This window comes from Coenobita brevimanus, chromosome 25 (assembly GCF_032717465.1).
Source record: "Coenobita brevimanus isolate Jiangsu-jjx chromosome 25, ASM3271746v2, whole genome shotgun sequence".
In the NCBI taxonomy this organism is placed as follows: domain Eukaryota; kingdom Metazoa; phylum Arthropoda; class Malacostraca; order Decapoda; family Coenobitidae; genus Coenobita; species Coenobita brevimanus.
In genome coordinates, this window is record NC_136978.1 from 35,406,201 (window position 1) to 35,428,827 (window position 22,627).

The 22,627-nt window shown below is 41.3% G+C and overlaps 1 protein-coding gene across 1 annotated transcript in view; it reads right to left on the reverse strand.

The window, feature by feature from the left end:
- LOC145393812 (uncharacterized) overlaps positions 1-22,627 on the reverse strand; it is an 82,949-nt gene that overhangs the window by 17,056 nt on the left and 43,266 nt on the right. The window lies entirely within an intron of this gene.

The following is a 22,627-nucleotide window of genomic DNA, read 5'->3' on the forward strand; positions in this document are numbered from 1 at the left end:
ACCTGTGGAAGGTAAATGAAACTGTTTGAACTTGGCATATAGTCCCCTTCCACCGAGGATGCGTCTTACTGGCTAAGAAAATAAACCCCTGAGTTATTTCCTGATTTATCCTTGCTTCTGCCACATAAATATATTAACTGTAGGTTAGGAAAGATTTTTGGACATTATATGGCTAAGTATAGGCATAATAAACGTCTTCACTACGAGAGGCCCTCGCTAAATAATGCAAAGTATTCTGGAGATAATAAAAGTAAAATGCGCCATAAGAATAAGGGAATCAAGCAAAATTGAGATTCCCTTTAATTACTTCATACCACTTTCCCTTTAGGTTGTCCTATGTAATTTTGCATTTTAGGTTATTTGTTTGTGGTCACCCCTTATGGGGCTAATGCATATGGCAATCGATAGGAAAATAGACAGGATATTATGTGTAATACGGCACTGAAGCCACCTCAGAAATTCCACCCCTGAGAAAAATAGATGTCCCTTTACCTTTCAGGCCAATCTAGGGAATTTGATCATACTGTTATATGTAAGTGGTGACATGTGGAGGTGTAGGAGGACTACTGGGCCTTGGGATAGGTCAGTGCCCCCAAGCAATAGGCTCTGAAGCCTCTGCCCAGAGTCGGACACATAAAAAAAAAAAAAAAAAAAAATATATATATATATATATATATATATATATATATATATATATATATATATAGCCTTGTTCTCATTACTAAAGAATATATATTCAGTCTTGTATTTCAGGCTGACATTGCTCTTTGTAGCAGAAAGCGTTTTGTTGCATAAAATGTTTTGCTGCATACAACGTTTTGCAATAGCTTATATATATATATATATATATATATATATATATATATATATATATATATATATATATATATATCATCATCAATCATCATCATCACCAATCATCATCATCATCAATCATCATCATCACCAATCATCGTCATCATCAGTCATCATCATCATCAGTCATCATCATCATCAGTCATCATCATCATCATCAATCATCAACATCATCATCATCAATCATCATCATCATCAATCATCAACATCATCAGTCATCATCATTAGTCATCAATCATCATCATCATCAGTCATCATCATCATCAGTCATCATCATCATCATTATCATCATCAATCATCATCATCATCATCATCAATCATCATCATCATCAATCATCATCATCATCAATCATCATCATCAATCATCACCAATCAATCATCATCATCATCAATCATCATCAATCATCATCATCATCAATCATCATCATCAGTCATCATCATCATCAGTCATCATCATCATCAATCATCATCATCAATCATCATCAATCAATCATCATCATCATCAATCATCATCATCAATCATCATCTTCATCATCATCAATCATCATCATCATCATCTATCATCATCATCAATCAACATCAATCAATCATCATCAATCAATCATCATCAATCAATCAACATCAATCATTCATCATCAATCAATCATCATCAATCAATCAACATCAATCAATCATCATCAATCAATCATCATCAATTAATCATCATCATCATCAATCATCATCATCATCAAACATCATCATCATCAATCATCATCATCATCATCAATTATCATCATCATCATCTCATCATATCATCAATCATCATCATCATCTCATCATATCAATCATCATCAATCATCATCATGATCATCATCATCATGATCATCATCATCATGATCATCATCTTCATGATCATCATCTTCATGATCATCATCATGATCATCACGTTCAAATTTCGCTTTCACCAACATCAGACTCGATGACACCCCCTTCCACTGAATCACACACTGCTGTACTTCCGGACTCACTAACAAGGCCACACCTTCGCATACCCTTCCTCTATCAACATCTGACAATCTTCCATTCACACTTCCAAACATAGTCTCACCGTTCACTTTCATCTTCGTTTCACTCAAAGCTAACACATCTAACTTTGTTCTCACAAACTTTCTCCCATTCTCTTCCCTTTTGGCCTCAATCGTACTACATCCACGCACATTCATAGACTCAATCTTCAAGGTATGGGGATAACTCAATCTCCAATCCCTTTCTCTGGCCTGTCTCTTTATAGGAACTAAAAAACAGAGGAGGGGGTCCCTAGTCAGCACACCCTGCCCCTTTCAGTCGCCTTTTATGACACGCAGGGAATACTGTGGCAGTATTCTTCCTAACACAACCTTGCCGCAGAGTAGTAGTAGTACCACCCCATAGTGCGGCCAGATTGAGTCTTCCCCGCCACAGGGGGACGATATATATATATATATATATATATATATATATATATATATATATATATATATATATATATATATATATATATCATTTCCTGTGGCACCCCACGGGATGCATAGGGCCTCAATGAACTCTCTCCACCAATATTTGTCTCTTGCCATCTCCTTCAGGTCCCACCAACACTCCTCTCCTGCTTCTTTTTTCATTGTCCTCAACCAGGTTTCCCTCGGCTTACCTCTACCTCTTCTTCCTCTCCTGGGGCCTTACAATTCTTTAACTCCTTTATAGATTTTGCTACCTCTTCCAAAGTTATATCCCGTTTCTATCTGCAAATCTCTCTCGGCTGGCAAAATGTCCTCTTCGGCTGGGATTGGTCTATTTAGAACAGATTCAAAGTGCTCTTTCCATCTTCCTTTTATATCCAAATCTTTAGTCATCAAATTACCATTTCTATCTCGTACAGGTATTTCCTTCCTTCTCTTTTCAGTCCCAGTTAACTCCTTTATGGCCTGATACGCTGCTCTTGTGCTCTGACCGTCATTTTTACTTAATTTAATTTCTGTCTCTGTCGCCTTTGCATCATATAGTCTCCTCTTATCACGTCTAAAGAGTCTTTTTACTTCAGAATGTAAACTCCAGTAAGTTGCTCAAAGTACTTCAACTACCTGGCCATCAACATGTTGTTCTTCACTTCTTAACTTAGCCTCTTTCCTTTTCTGAATTGCATTCCATGTTTCATCTGACATCCACTTTTTCCTTCTCGCTTTTCCCTTTTTCGTAATAGTAACCTTAGCACTCACATGCAAAACCTCTTTTACCTCTCTCCACATTTGATTAATATCATTGTCTTCAGATTCCACCAAAGTCTGCAGGACTAGAAACCTGTTCCTACATTCCCACCGAAACTTTTCCTTCGTGCTCTCATCACTTCTCAGCTCATCAAAATCAAAATTATTACCTCCTGTACAATTACCATTAACGTTTCTCTTAAGTTTTATTTTAATCTTTGACACAACAAGTTGATGATCACTACCTATATCTGTCCCTCTCCTTAAGCAAACATCTCGCAAATAACTCCTATGCATTCTGCTAATTGCAATGTGGTAAATCTGGTTACAATATTTACCACATGGTGAAATCCAAGTAGTCTTATGTATTTTTCTATGCTCAAAGATAGTTCCACCAATTATAAGGTCATTTGCCAATCAAAAGTTTCCAAGTCGCACCCCATTTTCGTTTCTTAACCCGCCCCGTCCCGACCACTTTTTCACCACTGGTACCCCCCAATCCCGACCATTTTTCGACGCTTTTTTTTTTTTTTGTTAAAACTTTCGCTTTTGGTCAGAAACAATGGTCAGTGACAAAGAAACTGTTCCCCGGGGTCCATAATTACCCTAACCAAGTATGCCTTGGTCCCACCTGACCCCGTGTTCTCCGTAGGCGGTCTGAGCCTCTAACGTTTTCTATGGTATTATAAGTCTGGGAAACCAATGAAAGTAAGTAGATATGTATTTATTACAAACATAAAAACATGTGATAAAAGAATATATTGGATTTTATACAAAAATAGAGCAGAAATAAGCATTGTACCATCGTGCGAAACGAGCAAAATCGGGCAACTTGGTCGCGATGAATCGCTAACATTCGAAAATCATGATACATATCATTTTTTTTACTTACATAATACTTCTACAATAACATTATACCATTTTACATTTTATTGAACTGTTTTTACGTATTCACAGGCTTTTTGATAACATTTACCGTAATGTTAGCGCTTATTTACGTAGTGAGTGAACTCGCTGTGACTGTTGTTTCAACTCGTATTGTGTTTTTTCTACTTACATAATACTTTTCTAATAACATTATACACTTTTCAACTTTATAGAACTGTTTTGAGATAATTTCAGGCCTTACGTAAATATATAGCGTAATAATAGAGCATAATAACACACACGGTGAAGTCGCTATGACTACTATTTCAACTTACAACCTATTTTTGTACTTATATAATAATTCTCCACTAACATTGCACATGTTTACACTTGACAATTGATATCATATAATTTCAGAACTTACGATGCAACTGAGCGTCATATTAGCGTGTACTTACACAGGGAGTGTTATCACGATATCATTTGTTTCATCTTACTCTAGTATTCAACTTATAAAATACCTTACTACTAACATTACAACAAATTCCACTTTATATAATTCCTATCACATACTTACTGTCCAGAATGTGGGTGTACTCGTGACATCAATTATTACATCTTACACTATTGTTCAACTTATACGTTTTATTCATGCTAACATTACACCCGTTTCCACTTTATATTCTTGCTATCACATATTTACTGACCAGAGTGTTATACTGAGCGTCATATTTTCGCAGGTTTACACAGTGGGTGTACTCATGACATCAGTTATTACAACTTACACTATTTTTCAACTTATACGTTTTATTCATGCTAACATTACACCCGTTTCCACTTTAAATTCTTGCTATCACATATTTACCAGAGTGTTATAATGAGCGTCATATTTTCGCAGATTTATACAGTGGGTGTAGTTTTCATATCACTTCGTTCAACTTACACTATTTCTCAACTTATACATTACTTTCCTGCAAACATTACACCCGTTTCAAGTTTATATAAGACTTGGCACATACTGACTGGCCTTACCATTATACTGAGCGTCATATCGCTATCCCACACAGTTTCAGTAGTGTAGGAAGTTATGGTACTCTCTGAAACATGGCTGAAGGCACAACGCAACATTGGTGGTGGTGGGGGAGGTGGAGAGCGGCGCCTTTCATCACTCGCACTTCTCTTCCCTCTCCCTTTTCCTTTACCCTTTCCCTTCTCTTTCCTTCCTTTCCCCACATCCTGGGGCTGTGTGGAGGAAGTTTGGGAATATTGTATGGCGAAAGACGTACTGGGGAGTGGCTCCACCTCCTCTCCCCTAGGCCTACGTGCACCACGTGCTCGTGATGCCTCCCTCACACCACTTCCCTTTCACCCCGCACTCCCACCACACCACTTTCGCCTTCCCCAGACAAAACACTAGGCCATACTTTATTTGCCTTCTCGCCCCACCTTCTGATCCTCGGGGTGAGATTTTTTCCTTTCCCAACCACGAGGCAACATCACGTCCTAAGCCGCCGTCATCGTCCTCATCCTCATCCTCATCAGAATCTCTCTCTAGGGGATGGAGAGAGGTCCATGCAGGTGTTTTGGGTGCAGACTGGCCTTCCCTTGCCTTACGATACGTGACATGCCGTTTTTTCCGGGGCGAAGGGACCTCCTCATCACTGCTTGTTATTTCCTCCTCAGGCTGCACATAATCTTGATCCACCACATCATCATCAAGTGGAGAATCACTATCTCCAGTGAAGGCATCCAGGGTGGATTGTATTTCGTCGTCTGAGAGACCTTTACGCGCCATGTCTGACCTGGGTCACTGCTAAAAAGTGAGGACCGAGACAAGGGCGAGCGCAGGTCACACAGGGTCTGGGATGCTGCCTGCTTGGGGGCAGGTAGGGGAGGCTTGGGTACGTGGGCGAATCGAAAATCTTGTGCGAATTTTGAAAATTGTGGAAATTATGAACCTTGCAATTGCAGGACGTTGAAGTACGTCAACGGGATTGGCAGTGACATAACGTGAGGACGTGGAAGTACATCGAAGGGACGCCGCGGGTTAAACACCCTCCTTACCCATACAATCTTCAAAGCCATCCCTACTACTGCCAACAATCGCATTAAAATCACCAATGCAAACTAACACATCATGTCTTGCCACTCTATTCACTACATCCTGCAGCTTCTCATAAAAGTCATCCTTCATTTCATCAGCAGCCTCATTTGTCGGAGCGTACCCTACAACCATACTGACATTACCATGGTCAGATTTTAAACGAGCATAAAGCAAGCGCTCATTAATTGGTTCAAACTCACATACTGCCTTACAAGCATCTCTACTCAGCAGTAAGCCTACTCCTTGGTAATGATTTCCATCACTCCTACCAAAAACCAACATAGTAATACCATCTTCCAAATTCATTTTTATCAACTCCAAGCAACCTCGTTTCTGTAGGAGCACAAATATCCATCTTGTATTCCTTGAACACTGAAATAAGCTCTTCCATTTTACCAGCCTGATTGAGAGTTCGAACATTCCAGTTTCCTATTCTTAAGGTTCTTTTTGGATATATAAACTTATTTCTACACCGTGGGATTCTTAGCACCCCCTGCCCACTTAACCCCTTAACCGCGGGGCGTCACTTTCGTGACGCTTGGGAGCAAGGGATCATACCGCGGGGCGTCGCTTTTGTGATTCTGTGTTATTTTGAATTCACCCGGGCTTTCCAGTGGGGGCTTGTATCATCTATCAGTACTGACAATGTCCAACACTAGTCAGCACTCCTAATCTCATCTGTACTCCCATCCATTGTTGACAATTTAGCCATTTCTCCCCGTTCTTGACTCCCCTCCCTACCCCCCCTCCATTACCCTATGCTCTCGCCTGCCCGGCCATGCTACGCTAAGTAAATCTTCCCTGGAATTTTTCACTGATTTCATCCATTGAAATAAGCCCTATGTCGTATTCTTATACCAAATAATATATACAAGTAAGAAATCAGGCAAGTGAGAGTGCCATACACCTGGAATTGGCTAATTATCACCTGACAACACCTCACGTGCACTCGTTCGCTAATTTTCGCTGTTTTCCCCTTGAAATATGCCGTATAATCTATTTTCGTAATAAATATACATGTAAGGAGAGAAGGGAGAAGCCTAAATGATATTTACATTCACCTGGAACTACCTAATTTATAATGTATTGTCTAGATTTCCTGCCAATCATATCAGTGCTACACAAAGCTGTTTCAAGATTTAACATTGGTAGCTCTGATTATATATCTCCTAAGTAGGCCTCTAATCTATTTTCGTAATAAATATACATGTAAGGAGGGAAGGGAGAATATTTACATTCACCTGGAACTACCAGATTTATAATGTATTGTCTAGATTTCCTGCCAATCATATCAGTGCTAGACTTAGCTGTTTCAAGAAGTAATATTGGTAACTCTGAATAACCCCTAAAGCAGGCCTCTAGGCTGCCCCTGCGTTATCAGTGTACTCTCATCTTCCGAAGTGAGAGGACGTACGTTTCATCTTGCTGACTTCAAGGCCTTTTTTTCACCCCCATGCAAATGGCTCTGTGACCTTTACCCCCTACTAAACCTCGTGTGGAAAGAGGTAAAGGGCTGACAATTGATAAAAGAGTGACTATGATCTTTCTATTGAGTAAAACAGTGCAAGTGGAATTGTAAATAATGTGTAAATAATGTGTAAACAGGAAGTGAAAGTAATGAATGTAAATATACGTGAACAATGGAAAATAGTTTTATAAGTTATTTCAAGTGACAGTGCACAACACAGTGTAAATAAAATAGAAATGTAAATAACGTAAATAAAATAGAGAACGTAAATAGAAATGTAAATGAGTAGTATTATAAGATTACGAGTATATACCCTAGGAGTAATGAAAGTGAAAGTTTCACTCTAGCATGTCTGAATGCTATGAGTTATGAGAGTGAAGATGAAAGTGACATTCACTCTCAATGCCAGTATACAGGACGAGAAAGTGAATGCTACGTATTTTACTGAAAGAAATTGAATCCCTACAGTGACAATAAACTAATACTACTGAAGGAAACTTATGGATAAAGACTGTAGATATATATAAGTGTTATATAGTAATAGAAATATAAAGTGTGAGGGGTTTTATGAATAATAAATGACAGGCTACCATGAGCGAACTAGTGCCAGTGCGACGATCAGACGCGCTCGTAATTTCCATTGCTTTCACAGTGTTTTTTTTTTTAGTATGGATCCCAAACTACTTGAAAATTGTAGAATAGTGTTTATAGTGTTTGTATCTGGCTGTGGTAATCATATTACGGGTTGTCGGGAAGTGTAAAGTGGAGACTTCGTTACCCTACTTCAGAGGTCTCCACAAGTCCTACGGTAACGACGAAGGCTCAACAATCATTCCAGGAGAAAGCTGAAGGTATGTGCCATAAGCATATGTAATTTTATTATTCTAGGACTAATAACTGATTTTTGGCAAATATTTTTTGAGAGTCTGTCGGAGCCCAAATAACCCCGCGGCACACGCAAGTTATTGGTAAACAAGCCCGCGGTGTAGGGGTTAAGGGCTGCACGGAACTGAGAGCCATTGCTTCGTCATCAGAGTTCATCAAGATTCCTTAGGCAGAAAAATATTTTACCCTGGAGCCAATGCCAGTGACTCGCAGGAACCAGACAGTGGAGAGAGGAAATTAACTAAATGAAAGTAAAATGCAGAGGGTTTGGACAGACAAAGTACAAGGGAAAGAAAGAGCAAAAAGAATGTAGATAAAAGTGTCCCTTTTAGTCGCCTCTTACGACAAGCAGGGAATACTGGGGAAGTATTCTATCCCTCTTTCATATATATATATATATATATATATATATATATATATATATATATATATATATATATGTTATATATCAATCAATCAATCAATCATTTCCTGTGGCACCCTCGGGGATGCATAGGGCCTCGATGAACTCACACCACCACATCCTATCTTGTGCTAACTCCTCAAGATCTCCCCAACACTCATCTCCAGCTTCCCGTCTCATTGTCCTCACCCACGTCTCTTTTGGCCTTCCTCTACCTCTCCTACCAAGTGCCACCCACCCTGGTGTACCTCGTACTATTCCCTGTCTCCTATACACATGTCCTAGCCACTTCCATCGTGAGAACCTAACATATTCATCGACCGGCTGCACTCCCGTTATTTCTCTAAATCTACTATTTGGTATCCTTTCCCACCACTTAACTCCTAATATTCTTCTAAGTGCTTTGTTTTCAAACACCAAGAATTTATTTTCCATAGTCACTGTGCTGTACCAAGACTCGTGTCCATAAATTAAGATACTCCTAACCATTACCTTATAAAGTTTGATTTTTCTATGCACAGAAAAATTGTTATTATTCCAAATATTTTTAAGCATTCCCATTGCCTGATTAGCCTTCTTTAACCTATCGTCGAATTCAAAGTTTAAAGAACCATCCTTGGCTAAATAAGTACCTAAATATTTAAACCTATCAACTTGCTTTACAACCATACCTCCAATTACACATTCCTGCGCATTTTCCATATTCATATTGATTATTTCAGTTTTTCCACAATTAATAACCAAACCCACCTTGCGACCTTCACTCACCAAACAGTCCAACACTCTCTGGATCTCTTCTGGCCCATCACAAATCAAAACTATATCATCTGCATAATCTAAATCCAAAAGTTTCCTGTTCTCTCCCCAAAGTATACCTGCACCGGTTTCTGTTCCAACGCGTTTCATAATGTAAACAATGACCAATATAAATAGTAAAGGCGATAGAACACCACCTTGAATTACTCCGGACTTGACTTCAAACATATATATATATATAGAAACATATATATATATATATATATATATATATACATATACATATATATCTATATCTATATATATTTATATATATAAATCTCTCTCTCTCTCTCTCTCTCTCTCTCTCTATATATATATATATATATATATATATTATCTCTCTCTCTCTCTCTCTCTCTCTCTCTCTCATATATATATATTGTTACGGAACAGAGAAAGATAATGTACACTTTAAGTGAGAATACTAAAAATCACTACAGTCCCGTAAAGTTCCAGGTTCAAAACAAAAGAGTTAGGTAAAATTACAAGTTAAAGTTTAATGCTCAAACTAACAACAAAACATTCAGGACTCATAAGGATAATGTAATGGCAAAAAAAAGGTTAAATATATGGTTAACTGCAATAGCCTCTATTAACACGAAATTAGCATGAGTAAATTTATCTAAGTCAGCCCTGTTAAAATGAAAATACACTGGGTAATGCTCAGTAAATGTAAGATAAATTATTACAGATACAAAATATTATTAATGATGACTGACATAAAGAACCCTACATGAATTACAAAAACTTCACTAGGCCTACAAATTAAACTTATGCTATACAGTACAAGAACAAAATGCAACAACACTTATACTCAAATTACACAGCTGCTAGATGGTTGGAGACTTCCTGAGCACTCAATAATAACTGTACAGGGGAGGACAGAGATGTGAACAAAATGAGGAGCAGATCTAAGTGGCAATGATGCAGAGACTGAGCTCATTATATAGGGGCCAGCAGAGCTTGATACAACTTGTAAGAAGGACGCGCAAATGAAGCCATGGGGACAAAGAGTTGACAATCCCGCACTGAACAACAGAAAGGACGACTTACTCTACTATAACGGTAGAAGGGGGGGACTGAGGCAGAACACGCTCGTGATCAAACATGCAGCATACTGTGCGTTAAAATTACACAAAGGATGATGAAATCATAGGCTATGTAACACCTCCCCACAAAGAAAAAGAAATTTACGAAGGAAATTTCTTATTACTCTAAAACAATCTGTCTAAAGTCTAGATAAGCAATCTGCAATAACATTTTCTTTCCCCTTGACATGTTGTATGTCTAATGAATACTCCTGAAGAAGTAGACTCCATCTTGTCAATCTCTGATTTTTATCTTTAAACTTACTAAGGAATTTCAGTGGGTTATGATCGGTATAAATGACTATGGGGTCAAAACCAGAACACAAATAAAATGAAAAATGCTGTAAACCCAAAATCAAGGCCAAAAGCTCTTTCTCAATAGTTGAGTAGTTCTTTTGAGGTGGAGTGAACTTCTTACTGTAATACGATACAGGGTGTTCAATACCCTGATCATCCTCTTGCAGCAAAACAGCCCTAGCTCCTGTATCACTTGCATCAACAGCCATCTTAAAAGGCTTAGCAAAATTTGGAGTAGCGAGCACTGGCTGACTTAATAGGATAGCTTTAAGTTTGTTGAAAGAGGATTCACAGTTATCGGTCCATACAAATTCAACTCCCTTTTTCAGTAGGTCTGTAAGTGGTGATACAAGAATAGAAAAGTTAAGAACAAATCTCCTGTAATAACCTACCATTCCCAAAAATCTTTGTAGCTCTTTCCTACTTTTAGGTCTGGGAAGATCACTTATAACCTGAACCTTAGCTCCTGGTGGTGCAACATGTCCATCACCAATTACATACCCAAGGTACTGAACTTTAGCTTGACCAAACTCACACTTTGATAAATTAGCTACAAGATTAGCCTGAACTAAACGCTCAAGAAATTTACTGACATGGCATAGGTGATCTTTCCAGTTGTCACTGAAGATTAATACATCATCAGTATAAACAACACACCCTGCCAAACCCTCTGTTACAACATTCATGAGCTTCTGAAATGTGGCTGGTGCATTCTTCATACCATATGGCATTACAGAACATGCAAAAGTCTTTCCTAGTGTTACAAAACATGAGATCTCCCTAGCACGTTCAGTCATAGGTACTTGCCAGTATCCCTTTAACAAATCAAACTTACTTATGTACCTAGCCTTTCCGATCTTGTCTATGCAATCTTCCACGCGAGGGAGAGGGTAAGTGTCTGTTTTGGTTATCTGATTAACACGTCTGTAGTCGATGCAAAGCCGCTGTGACCCACCTGGCTTAGGGACTAGAGTGACAGGAGAACTCCACTCGCTCTGGCAGGGCTCAATCATCTTGTGGTCCAACAGGTAGCCAAGCTCCTTCTGGATGAGAGGAACTTTCACTGGGTTCACACGGTAAGGAGGCAATTTAATTGGCTTTGCGTCTCCAATATCGACATCATGCATCAACACAGTGGTTCTTCCTGGAGTGGCACGGAACACTTGCGGGTACTCCTGCAGTAATGCCGAAAACTCCTGCCATTCCTCGGGAGCTAGATGAGAAAGCTTAGTCTGTAGATCATTCATGATATCAGGATTCTTCCCCAAACTATCACTCAGGCTCATACTGCATGGGAGAGCTTCACTTGCAGACTCGGGTGGAACAGCTACAGTGCAGACTGGATTATTTTCGTCCCGCCTGTGATATAACTTTAGCATGTTGATGTGACAAAGTTGCTTGTTCTTTCTACGATCTGGTGTGGCGATGACATAGTTGACATCACTGAGTTTCGTCTCCACGAAATAAGGACCACTAAACTTGGCTTGAAGAGGTTACCGATGAACCAGTAGCAGAATCAAAACCTGATCTCCTGGCTGAAAGTGGCGTAACCTGGACTTCTTATCATACCAAGTCTTCATCTTCTCCTGAGCAGCTCCTAAATTCTCTCTCGCCAGCTGTAAAGCAGTGGACAGCCGTTCTTTGAACTTCATCACATACTCCAGTAGGTTAACGTTATCTTCCTCCGACAGCCAGCATTCCTTGAGTAACTTAAGGGGTCCTCTTCATGGCCAAACAGTAGTTCAAAAGGTGAGAAGCCCAGTGATTCATTTGGAGATTCTCTTGCGGCAAATACGACGAATGGAAGACTTTATCCCAGTCTTTCTGATGTTCCAAACAGTATTTCTTGAGCATCGATTTGAGTGTTTGATGATATCTCTCCAACGCTCCTTGGGTCTGGGGATGGCAAGCTGAAGACGTGATCTGGGTGATGCCCAACTCTTTCAGAGACTGCTTGAAAACATTTGACATGAAATTACTTCCCCGGTCTGACTGTACCTCCTTGGGCAGACCAAACTTTGTGAAGAACCCCAGCATTTCCTTAACCACGTTCTTTGCTGAGATATTTCTAAGTGGAATGGCTTCAGGATAACGAGTAGCCATATCAATCAGGGTCAACACATAAGAAAATCCTGAAGAAGTCTTAGGAAGAGGGCCCACAATATCCACCAACACACGGGTGAATGGCGCCTCAAAAGGAGGAATGGGAACTAGAGGTGCAACCTTTTCGGTCTGATTACACTTCCCCACAACTTGACAAGTGTGACAAGACTTACAATACCAGGAAACATCCCTGAAGATACCTGGCCAGTAGAAGTGTTTCAAAATGCGTGCCACAGTCTTCCTCACTCCAAGGTGTCCTGCCAAACTGGAATCATGAGCCACTCTAATGATATCCTGCCTACAAACACGAGGGATGACAACCTGATGTACAACCTCCCATTCACAGTCGGCTGATGCTGTTGGGGGTCTCCACTTCCTCATAAGTACTCCTGACTTTATATAATAACAAGTAGAAGCACCAGCTGACTCTTCCTCACTGCAAGCAGAGTTAGCTAGACCTTTCAACTCAGTGTCAGCAACCTGCAACTCAACCAACTCTTGACGAGACAAATTATCAACACTACAGGGTACTGCCTCATCTGGTGAGTGGTCCAAATTAGCAAGAAAAGTGTCAGCTAGGATAACATCATCATCATCATTATCCTCTAAATCACCAGTAACTTTAGACTTAGCCCTAGTGACAGCACATGCAGGGAACACATCAGGGACATCGCAATCCCGGGTCGCAGCCACTGGCTCACTAGACAACTGAGGAGCTGGACACACTTGACATCCACCAATATCATTTCCAAGTAAGAAAGTTACACCTGACATTGCGAGTGTCTCAACCAACCCAACCACAACGGAACCATTAGCAAAACCAGACTCTAAATTCACTCTGCACAGAGGGACAGAGAAGTAATTATTCCCTACAACTTGTAAGATTACAGTTTCATCAGAGGAATTAACATTAGAGCCTAGAACACTGGTCAGCATAAGGGATTGGCAAGCACCTGTATCACGATATATTTTAACTGATTTCCTGTCATTACTGTCCAGAGGACTGACAAAACCATCAGACAGGAAATTAGCACATGAACTCTTGAGAGTGTCACCCACGTTACTGCTCAAAAGAGGAGCTCCATCATAAGAATTTAAGTTACCCCTCAAAGCAGGTTCAGTTAACTCAGTTAAAGAATTCTGGGAACTCTCAAGAGTGGACACTAGACCAATTGACTGAATATTTAAAGACTCCTTTTTGTTCACATCACGCTGTGTCCTGAAACATTTCTCCGTAGTATGACCAAGCTTACTACAATAAGTACATTTACTTTTCTGAAATCTAGAGGTGGAGCTGGTATTTACTTCCTGAGAAACATCATCTTTATTCTCTTTCCTGTTACCTGTACTCTGAGTAGAGGCAACGTACTTACTCTCAGCTTTCCCTTTTTCTCTAGAATATCTCTTGTGAGTGAGAATATATTCATCAGCTAAAACTGCAGCATCAGACAAATTATCTATTCTTTTCTCATCAAGATATAGGCTTACATCTTTATAAATACACCTTTTGAAATCCTCCTGCAAAATCATCTACTTAAATTTACCAAAATCAGAATCCACATTCTTAGAATTTAACCACTGCCCTAACAGATCTTCTTTGATTTTTGCATACTCAACATGGGATTGCTTATCTTGCTTGTAAGTTGTCCTAAATTTTACTCTATAGGCTTCAGGAACAAGCTCATAGGCCTTAAGAATCAAGCTCTTAATTACATCATAATTATCAGATTGATCCTGAGGCAAAGATGCATAAGTTACTTGAGCTTTACCGGTGAGAACAGTTTGAAGGAGTACTGGCCAATACTTTTTGGGCCAATTAAAACCTGTAGCTACCCTCTCAAACAACTGAAAATACTTTGTTAAATCAGATTCATTAAAAGGAGGGACAAGTTTAACATTTTTAGCCACATCAAAATCATCAGAGCTAGATGATCCAGTTCCACCTTGTTTCATGCGATACTCATGGTCTGCCTGAATCCTAGCAAGTTCAATTTGTGCCTGAGCCTGTACCTGTGCCTCTTGAATACGAGCATTTGCCTGAAATTCAGCCTCCTGAATACGAGCCTGAGACTCCGCCTCCTTAGCATTTGCTTGAAATTCAGCATCCTTAACACAAGCCTCCTTAGCCTGAGACTCAGCCTCCTTAGCACGTGCTTGAAATTCAGCTTCCTTCACACGAGCCTCCTGCAGGGCTAGCTGTAACTTAGCTAATTCAATCTGCGTTTGCTCATTTGGAGGAGTTACATTAAACAAGCTTTTATTAATCATGCCAACAATTTGATCTTTAGAATGATGAGAGTGAACTGCAATTCCCAATTGTTGAGCAACAAGCTTAAGTTCATTCTTTGTTTTGTTTTCTACATCACACACTGTTTGCACATTTGACAAAAAATCTTTGGCTTCATCAAGTGTAGTAATAGTAGACATCATGAATAAGTAACAGTCACAAAATATCAAGCAATATCCTTATGATAATATCCTGAATATCCTGATATGAGGTCGCCAAATTTATGTTACAGAACAGAGAAAGATAATGTACACTTTAAGTGAGAATACTAAAAATCACTACAGTCCCGTAAAGTTCCAGGTTCAAAACAAAAGAGTTAGGTAAAATTACAAGTTAAAGTTTAATGCTCAAACTAACAACAAAACATTCAGGACTCATAAGGATAATGTAATGGCAAAAAACAGGTTAAATATATGGTTAACTGCAATAGCCTCTATTAACACGAAATTAGCATGAGTAAATTTATCAAAGTCAGCCCTATTAAAATGAAAATACACTGGGTAATGCTCAGTAAATGCAAGATAAATTATTACAGATACAAAATATTATTAATGATGACTGACATAAAGAATCCTACATGAATTACAAAAACTTCACTAGGCCTACAAATTAAACTTATGCTATACAGTACAAGAACAAAATGCAACAACACTTATACTCAAATTACACAGCTGCTAGATGGTTGGAGACTTCCTGAGCACTCAATAATAACTGTACAGGGGAGGACAGAGATGTGAACAAAATGAGGAGCAGATCTAAGTGGCAATGATGCAGAGACTGAGCTCATTATATAGGGGCCAGCAGAGCTTGATACAACTTGTAAGAAGGACGCACAAATGAAGCCATGGGGACAAAGAGTTGACAATCCCGCACTGAACAACAGAAAGGACGACTTACTCTACTATAATGGTAGAAGGGGGGGACTGAGGCAGAACACGCTCGTGATCAAACATGCAGCATACTGTGCGTTAAAATTACACAAAGGATGATGAAATCATAGGCTATGTAACAATATATATATATATATATATATATATATATATATATATATTTATATATATACTTATATATATATATATATATATATATATATATATATATATATTTTATATATATATATATTATCATATATAACATATATATATACATATATATATATATATATATATATATATATATATATATATATGTACCCCCTCCAGAATATGTCTACCCCCGATGTATATATGTCCCTCCCCAATGCATACATGCCCCCACTAATCTTGCTAGGTCAGCATCTTTCCCACGCCTGAAGATGGCGTTATTGCATCAGTTGATATCAGGCAGCCGAGAAGGGCAGACTATTTTACTGTGAGCTTGTAATAAACTCCTTATCTAGCTGTTTGTACACTGAGTTTCTATTACCAAAGTATTGCAAGTTACATTTGGTAGCAGCGGTGTTTCGAACCATCAGATTCTGACCGCTTCCTTGGATTTTTAGTGATACAACAAGATACACGACGTCTTGCATCTGCCAGCCTCGCCCCTCCTCCGTGCCTCTAGTGGTGTCATACCTTGGCTGTGCTTTTCGAGTGTACCATTTTTCTCACCAGTGCTCCCCTCTCAAACAACCGCACCCATACACCTTGTTCCTGACCGCACGTGTCACCGTCGCCAACCTACGAACCTGTTGCACCTGTTCCCAGCACCTATTCCGAACTCATCATAACTCCTGCCCCCACGGTGCCACTTATCACTGTCTGCCCACTGCCTGCCCACCACCATTCTCTGCATTTGCAACTCACCAGCTCTACACCTGCCTTGCGCCGACATCTGCCCTCACCACCCACCACCGGCCTCCGCCGTCGCCCGTATCTGGTCTGCATTATGGAGCCTCCTAAGACCGCCACTCCCTGCCGGTGATTCATCGCGGCATCTCTTCTCCTCTCTGCCCAGCTGTCTCTCCATCGTCGCCCCGCCCCGCCCCGCCCCGCCCCGCCCCAGCCCAGCTACGCCCAGCCACCCTGCACGTCATACATCTCGACACTCACGTTTCTACTGTGTAACTATAGTATATCTTTCCTTTCTATAGAGATTATCCTCAATTTTCTCTACAGATTGGTTATTGTAAATATTCCATCTCATTTTCATTACCCCGTTTTCATCTTCACCTACGTTATTTATAATCCATCTCATCCTTCGCATTTTATTTAAACCATCCATGCCCGCACCTTCATTCATTTTCACGCCTACTCGTGTATTCCATTCTCTCATTGTTATTTATACATTTCCACCTACGTATCCATCTTCATCCTTTCATCTTCCATTGCCGCATTAAATGTCATACTTTCCACGTCAACCGCTTACCACCAGCCCTCTCGACCCGGAAACATCACCTGATCATACTTCGTCTACCGACTCTAACACAATCACTCATTTACGAAGTGGCAAAGAGTACCACCGCCCTGTACCCGTCCTACCCTCGTAAATCCAGATACCTCCTCCTCTCCTCCTGCCTCTACACTCCCTTCTTCTTCCTCTACTCCTTACCCTGTCGTTCCCTCTCCTGCCTCCCTTCATACCCCGTCTTGCTCGCCCTTAGCTGCCACTACCTTCTCTCTCTCCCACACCTCTCCTGCCGCCACTTCTACACTTCCAGCCATGGCCAACCTTCCACAGTCTATCCACAATATGTCTATCTATCTCGACGATGCCAATCGTCCCAACTTTACCGGCCAGGACCCAACTTGGTCTGTCTATGATTTCCTCAGAGAAGTCGAAACAGAAATAAACAATAGACAAATTACCGAGGAATCGCTCAAAGTAGCTTACCTCCTCGGTCGCTTGCACCACGGTAAATCAGACATCGGATCCACGATCCGTGCAGGACATTTCGATAGCATTCGTACCTTTGCTGATTTTCGTATGGAACTCATCAGCCTTTGTTGCCAGCATTCAAATACCGCATCTCTCATGGGATTCATTAATCTCCTAAACCAACTAGATGAGGACTTGCGTGTCCCAGCGCAATATGCCAAGCTCCGCGAAGCTGCCGCCGCCATGAAAGCAACTAGTAGCGAGATGCTCCAATTACTGGTAGGCACGAAATGGTTAGAAGACAAGAATGGCGTTCCAATGCTTTCACTCACCAACTTTGCTGACTTAATTGGTTACATCAGATTCCTTCACTGGCTTACTCCTAAACAGCGAGAGCTAGCCTTGGAAATCGGTTTCAATCCAGGAGATAAAATTATTCAGGTCACTAAAGCCATTCATGAAAGAACAGGTTCGAACTACACGCGTCAGGGCACCACCCAACCCTTGGCCTCCTCAGTCTGTCACACCTCCACTACCCCAGACCAATCTCGCTCCCGTCCCACCACATGCGGCAGACCTGCCACACATCGCTCTTCTACCGCAGGTCGTGATCAATCTAGCGCTCGACGAAACAGACAATCTTCGATTCTTTGCTGGTACTGTGGTCATCCTGGACATCGAGCATCCAGTTGCAACCGTACATACAGACTTCCTCACTCCCAAACCAGACAGTGTACGCCTTCCCGCTCACGTCGTCCACACTGCAAATACCACAAATCAAGCATGACTCACACCACTGAGGAATGTCATTACTTCAACCGCCCACAGTCGGGGGAAGCGCCGCGCCCGTATCGGACCAATATCACGTAGAACCAGAAACCCAACTCCCCATCCGCCATGTAGGTCCCATAACATCCTCGGGTTTAGTCATTCTCGGAAGCAGTCATGACATACCAACGTCATTCTTCTTGGACACAGGATCTATAGTAAATCTCATCTCCGAAAATTCCTTACAAATTATTCATCGCCATCACAACCACGTCAGTTTCCTAGAACCACCAGACATTCGCCTATGTGGTGTCAATGGCTCAGAGTTTAAGGTTAAGAGAAGAGTCATCCTTGAGGTCAAACTCCACAGAGCTTTTCCCCCTATCCCCATTGAATTTCATGTCACTAATGACTTGCAGTATCCTGCAGATGCCCTTAATGGTTTCTCCACCATGGCGCAACACTCCATTGCATTATTACCTGCTTGTGGTAGTATAGACATTTCTGGATTCCTGGTTTACACTATGGCATGTCCCCGTCTTGTTCTTACGATCAAATCAGTCCTTCAGTTACCTCTGTCCCTATCACTACCAAAAAGTCCAACCCAGCCCAAACCACCACTATCATCGTCTGAGAATACAGAGATCATTCCTTTACTGACTGCGAGCAAGGACATAAATTCCTCAATGTCTCCTGATACATCATCTCAGCCTTCGAACATGGCCCTTACATCCTCTCCCGACAACACTATCGCTGACTCAGACATGTCTCAGTTACCTACCTCACACAGTCTGCATGATCTTCTCCAACACGCAGAGACGAAACGCGCAGTAATGAATACGTGCACAATTTTGTTACCGCATGAGTTCACCAAAGTCTCTGTTTGTGTTGCCGGTGCGAAAGAAGGAGTGGACGTACTAACCCTACCTGAGACGTGTTGTGTCAATGGCTTGACTTATGAGTCAGCGTGGTGTACAGTCTTAGAGGATAGTTTATGCTACCTGTACTTGCTCAATGTCACATGTGCTCCACTAAAACTTAAAAGTGGTGTAAAGATTGGAGACTTCCTAGTATACCCAGCGGCCGTAAAGGTGTGCCAGGATTCCTCAATTCCTACTATTCAGACTGATGATACGCCAATCGGTGTATGTACTATTAACTCTACGGGATCTGCGCCGACATATTCACCCGATATGCTCTCACATCTCCCTTGCACAGATTTCCCAGAAAATACGCCTCAACTTCTCGACCTTCTGACCTCGTACAGAAACGTGGTTGCCTTACCCGGTGAACCGATGGGTAGAACAGACCTCGTCAAACATACGATTGAACTACTCCCAGGAACTCAGCCGATTTACATCCCAGCGTATCGATTTCCTCACAGCCAGAGAAAGCAAACAGATCAAATGGTACAGAACATGTTAGACCAGGACATTATTGAACCCTCCGTCAGTCCATGGAATAGCCCACTTTTCTTAGTACCAAAGAAGGATGGCAACTTTAGACCAGTAGTCGACTATCGTAAGGTCAATTCTGTCACCGTTCCAGACCGTTTCCCGTTACCTGTCCTCACTGATTTGCTAGAATCCCTTGGTGACAATAACGTAGTCTTTTCATCTTTAGACCTCCTCAGCGGGTACTGGCAGGTCGAAATGGAAGAGTCCTCTCGCCCAGTCACAGCCTTTAGCACCCCTTCCGGACATTTTCAGTTTAAGAGATTCCCTTTTGGTCTGAGAAATGCTTCTTCCGTGTTCATGCGACTTATCCATTCAGTCTTCAGCGGTATGATGGGACACTTTCTTTTTGCTTACCTAGATGATATCATTGTTGTGAGTAAATCCATCCCTGATCATTTTACCAAACTCCAGCAAGTCTTTGAACGCCTCCAGCTCGCAGGCCTGAAAATGCGACTTCCTGCGAAAGAAAATCAAATTCCTAGGCCATGTCGTAGATGCACAAGGCATTCATACTAATGAGGATAAAACTAAGGCGATCATTACCTTCCCAGAACCTACCACTACCGAAGCTGTACGAAGTTTCCTGGGCCTCAGTGGCTATTATCGTCGCTTCATCCGGAATTATGCACAGATCGCCGCTCCTCTGACCCACTTACTCAAGCAGAATGTGCCCTTTGTTTGGAGTAACGACCAGTCACAGGCTTTCCAAAAGCTAAAGACAGCTGTTGTAAATGCCCCTGTTCTAGCGTTCCCTGATTATACCACACCCTTCCTTCTCTGCACAGACGCCTCAGGCACTGGACTTGGTGCCGTTTTGATGCAACTCGATGAAGCATCAAGGAAGCGCGTAATAGCGTATGCTAGTCGCACCCTTACAACCGCTGAACGTAACTACAGTGTCACAGATCTCGAAGCGCTAGCGGTAATCTGGTCTTTGAAACATTTCAGAGATATAGTCTATGGTTATCCAGTGCATATCCAAACAGACCACCTTCCACTATATGATTTGTTCAAGAATCGCAACCTAACAGGTAGGTTAGCTAGATGGTCTGTCATCATCCAGGACTTTAATCCCACTTTTCAATATGTACCAGACAAGTTGAATGTAGTCGCAGACGCATTCTCACGTCACGTAGCAGCAGCTGTAACATCACTGCAGCCTGAAGTAACTGAAAATACTACACTAATGTCAGAAGTTGTTTGAAACTTTCAACGCCAAGACCCCATGTGGTCCAAAGTCATTTATTTCCTAGAATCTGGCGATGCCTCGACCTTACCTACTCTGCCAGTATCACTAGATGAGTTCATGCTACATGATGATCTCTTGTACAGGAAAACACTGCTAACAGGCAAAGATATGCCCAATCGCGAAGTACGCCAACTTGTTGTCCCCACTGCCCTGATACCAAAGGTTCTTCATATTGTTCATAATACTCCTCAAGCTTCCCATCCAGGTAAAGACCGATGCTTGCGCCAAGCACGTCTCAAATACTATTGGCCAACCATGCGCCGTGATATCAATGCCCACTGTGACTCTTGCCTCTCCTGCCACCGCCACAAAGGATCAACCGGCTTACCAGCACCTCTCTTACAATACCCAATCCCATCACGACCATGGGAAACTGTCTCAATCGATCTCTTAAAACTACCTCTCACAGAATCAGGCGCTGAGTACTTGTTCGTAGCGGTCGACCACTTCTCCCGCTACTGTGTCCTCGTACCCCTCTCCGACAAGACCGCGAAGAGCGTTGCACGTGCCCTTGTAGATCACGTAATTTGTCCGCTCAGTACCCCTCATACCATTCTTACTGACGACGGTACAGAGTTCAACAATAGCCTTCTCGATGAGATCTGTCGCCACTTTCATATCAGTAAGTGCAATGTCGTGCCTAACCATCCGGCTTCCAATGGCCTTGTAGAACGCCACAACCGAAAAATCTTAGAGTGCCTCAGACATCTAGGCTCCCATAGTTCGTCCTGGGATGACTGGATTCCCCAAGTGGCATCCTCCATCAATAGTTCCATCAATGCATCCATTGCTGAATCTCCCTTCTTCGTCCTCTTTGGCTTTGACAAGGATCTCCCATACTCTCTCTTATCCTCAAAGCCAGAACCCATCTACAACATGGATGATTATGTTAAACTAAAATTGGCCAACTTCCAGACAATCCACCAGTATGTCCAATCCACTTTGGCTTCCTCTCAGGAGGACATGCTGCAGCGCCAACATAA